We start from the raw sequence: 4,036 nt of genomic DNA on the forward strand, positions 1-4,036 counted from the left end.
CGCTGTGCTGGCAGCCATCAGCCTGGCTTGTGGCTGAGCAGAGCTCCCCCTGTGGGAGCACACTGACCACCAGGGGACAGCTCCTGCATTGAGCATCTGCCCCCTGGTGGTCAGTGTGTGTCAGTGACCAGTCATTCCCAGTCATTCTGCTGTTAGGGTCAGTTTGCATATTACCCTTTTATTATATAGGATATACATTTAAAACACTGTCTTTAGTTATAAGAAACTTCATATTCTTAGAGACATTGCTAAGCAAGGGGTAAAGTTTATTCTTGGGCAGAAGGATCTTCCCAGAACAACTGAAATGACACTATATATTGGTTATGTGTTTTTTTCAGCTGGCAAGGGTCATGCTTAACTCCAGTCATATTGGAAGAATGGCTTCCAGTTAGTGGAAGTGGGTGAGCTAATTCTTCTTTGTTGCTGAACCAGAGTCAGGCTTTGCTTAAAATGCAGCCATTTCCCATTCTGCTGAGGGGTATTTGTTCTGAGGCCACATTAAGGGATAGTTGGATATCTTTTCTTGCCAGTGGTCACAGATTTCAGTAGTGAAACTACTATTATGAGGAGTGTGTGGCTCAGCTCACAGATGCCTGGACAAATATATGTTGTCTTTTTTTCATTGGAGAGAAGAGAAAGTTGAGGTCAATATGAATTTTGTAAAATAATATGTGGAATATGCATACATATGTTAAAATTACTGATTAAAACTATAATTTGATAGAAAAAGTTTCCATAGCAACAGCTTACAAAAGCTGAAAGATTCTGAAAAGTAAAGTCAGGTGACCTAAAATTATACCATGAGCTGAACATTCCATCTAAATTCAGGCTGTATTTTGGATGCTGTTTCTCACTAGGAGACATTGGTAGGTTGTATTGGTATCAGTCAGCTTAGATATATATTTAAGTTGCTCTTTAAGTCACTCATTCATTTAGCGCCAGATACTGTAGTAGATGTAAAAGCATTCCATTGTGTCTAAATTATTTATATTGAAAACATTAGCAAAGAATGACAACTAAACAGCACAGATCACATTACTGATTCTGCAATAATCTTATGTAGTTGTAAATTAGGGAATGTGGATAAGCCAACTTAACCATGACATAAGCCTGAATCATGAGATGGAATACGTATGCTTTACTGGTGCCAGAAGAACCATGTCTATCAGTGGGAAGTGATAGGAGATATGTGATACTAGATCCACATTCCAGTCCTAGGTTATTTTGTTTTTGGGGAGGGGAACTAGAAGTTATTTCTAAACTTGGTTCCAGGGAGTCTGTAGGCCTGTCCATAAATACTGGGGACAGGCCAAAATGAGCTTATTAATAAGACAACACCCAAAGGTTGTAGGTGTCTAAATCTGTATTTTGCTCATTATTTCTGTGAGGCAAACTTCATTAATCTGAACATGTCCATTGACTTTCCTTAAAGTCCAGAAACAGTCATATTGATTCTTTCTCTTTCAACACTTTGAATAAGTCTAAAAATCTATGAAATCTAGCTCATCTCCCATTTTCACTGAGTTCAACATTTTTTAGACTGTTGTAGCAGTTGTTTAATGTCTCTTTGAATCGCATTCTCAGACTTTCCAAGTTTATCCTTTCTCATACTAAACACACATTTTCATACACAAGCTGACCAAATCACCACATTATTTAAAAGTAATCAATGGTATTCCATGAATAAATTAGTGAATGATCAGGTGATGCTAGAATTTCTGCTTTCAATGACTGAGTTTTCGTTCAAAGAGCTTAAAGGATCCTCAAAAAGTCAGAAAAAGATTTCTTGAGGGCGAACAGAGCCAGGAAGTGTGAATGGCATCCCTGCCTAGTGCAGGCTGCTGTGAATTTTGTCCTGGACCATACATTAAACTGTCACCTTAAGGGTGATAACCAGAAGCCATCTCTCCTCTCAACTAAGAAGTCCCCTGATTGGATATTAGAGTATTTCACTCTTTCTGCTGGTTCTCTTACTCTTTTTGGTAATATTAGTTTTTAATATTACCTAGTCAGCAGTCAACACATATTAAAGTTTATATTATGCACAGAATCTGTCTTTCATTGCATCCCCAAGTTTCATTGTTAATTGGAACAGCAAGAACACAGTCATATTAGAAACCTGAGGGGCTTTGGGTTAGATGGAACTGGCTTATATTATTCTATCTCATGAACCAGCTGTGTGGCCATTCAAAAGCCTCCCTTTTGGTTCTGTAAAATGGTGAAAATAATAGAACGTACCTCATAGAGTTGTTGTGATAAGTAAATAAGGTGTGTATAAAAAAATATTGTAGGGAGATGATGTCATCAAATGGCGATATAGTTTGTATCCTACTTCAGTCCACCCCCCACCCCAAGAAGACAAACTAACAGCTAAGCATAGACAAGACACCACTGTGAGAATGTGATTACCTGGGGGCAACGTTGAAACACCACTAGAACACAGAGACTGAGGAGGACTGCATCCGATGGAGGAGCAGTTTCACCTGGACCACATCGCCCCTCCTCCCGGCTGGTGCTGCGCTGCAATGGGAGTCTCACTAGCCCCCCTCCATCCCTCTTTCCGGCCCCACAGTCTCTCCAGAGGGAGGGACACCCTGGTGGAGTCCTATCCCCCCAGCACTGTGGGATGCTTCCTGGGAGGCCCACTCAGCTTCTGCCCTATGGGAATTTCTGAGGGAATCCTTGAGGCTCAAGCACCGGGGACCAGATACCATAGAGGACGAGAAGGGGGAAGGGTTCACACCGACCAGCACTCTTTTTAAAAATATATATTTTATTGATTTTTTACAGAGAGGAAGGGAGGAGAATAGAGAGTTAGAAACATCGATGAGAGAGAAACATTGATCAGCTGCCTCCTGCACACCCCCCACTGGGGATGTGCCCGCAACCAAGGTACATGCCCTTGACCGAAATCAAACCTGGGACCCTTCAGTCTGCAGGCCGTCGCTCTATCCACTGAGCCAAACCAGTCAGGGCCTGACCAGCACTCTTATCTTGGTGAACCACATTCCACTTGCAGTAGTGTCCAAGCAGAGTTACCTGCCAGCGGCTCTACCCAGATGTAGAGCCCAGTAGGTGGTCCGCCGGTCCAGGGAGCGTGGTTGGCAGTCCTGCCTGATTTGGGTCTCAAGTCAATGGGCTGTATCAGCTGTGGAGTTCAAATCTGCAGGTCTGCCCACCTTTGGAACATAACCCCCAGTCCTGCCTGACCAGAAAGCCTGGCCTGAGAACCTGGGCAGTTGTGGAGCCCATCTTTCTTACATCCCTGCCAGGGCCGAGAGCCATGCCACCAAGCCTGTCTAACTGTAGGCTTAGTCTCCCACCTCACATAACCAGGGAGCCTAAGCAGTAACCAGGGGCAGCCTCAGAACCCAGCTTATCATACCACTTGGTATTAGAGGCCAACCTTGCTCAATTGCTGAATACAGCCTACATCCTCACCAGGCAAGGAGGCCACTCAATCACAGAGCTTAGCTTGCAGTTCCAGCTGACCAGGGAGCCTGGACAGTGACCCCACCTGATTGTGGAGCACAGTTTCCAGTCCCATCCAACTGTGGGACACAACTGGAGGCCCTACCTCATCAGAGAGCCTGGCCAGTGACCTTGCCCAACAGCAAGCATGGACAATAGTCTACCTGATTGCAAAGCCCAGCCTGTGGCTCTGCCTGTACATTTGGGGAGCTCAGCCAGAGCTCCCACTTGACCTGGAGCAATTACAGAGTCCAGCTTACAGCCTCGCCCAATTGTAGAGACCAACCAGTGACACCAGTCCTGCCAGGGAGCACAACCTGCAACCATGTCCAACCACAGGTGATACAGAGTCCAGCTAGTGGAGCTACCTGACGGTAGAGCACAGCCAGCACCCTGACCCATCAGAGAGCCTGCCCGGTGACCCAGCTTGGACATGGAGCCCAGACAATAGTACTGTCAGATGCTCCAGAGCATCACCCAACCAGAGATATTAATGTGAAGCTCTGCCTACCTGTGGATGCAACCAGCAGATCCATACAGTAATCCAGCCTGAGCCGTCGGGTGG

At 45.0% G+C, this 4,036-nt stretch overlaps 1 long non-coding RNA gene across 1 annotated transcript in view; it reads left to right on the top strand.

Annotated features, from left to right (window-relative positions):
• Positions 1-4,036, top strand: part of LOC107183692 — a 20,578-nt gene that overhangs the window by 1,363 nt on the left and 15,179 nt on the right. The window contains exon 2 of the long non-coding RNA XR_001514487.1: positions 1,345-1,351. This is a non-coding gene — a long non-coding RNA (uncharacterized LOC107183692). The remainder of the gene's footprint in view (positions 1-1,344; positions 1,352-4,036) is intronic.

This window comes from Myotis davidii, unplaced genomic scaffold (assembly GCF_000327345.1).
Source record: "Myotis davidii unplaced genomic scaffold, ASM32734v1 scaffold200, whole genome shotgun sequence".
NCBI lineage: Eukaryota > Metazoa > Chordata > Mammalia > Chiroptera > Vespertilionidae > Myotis > Myotis davidii.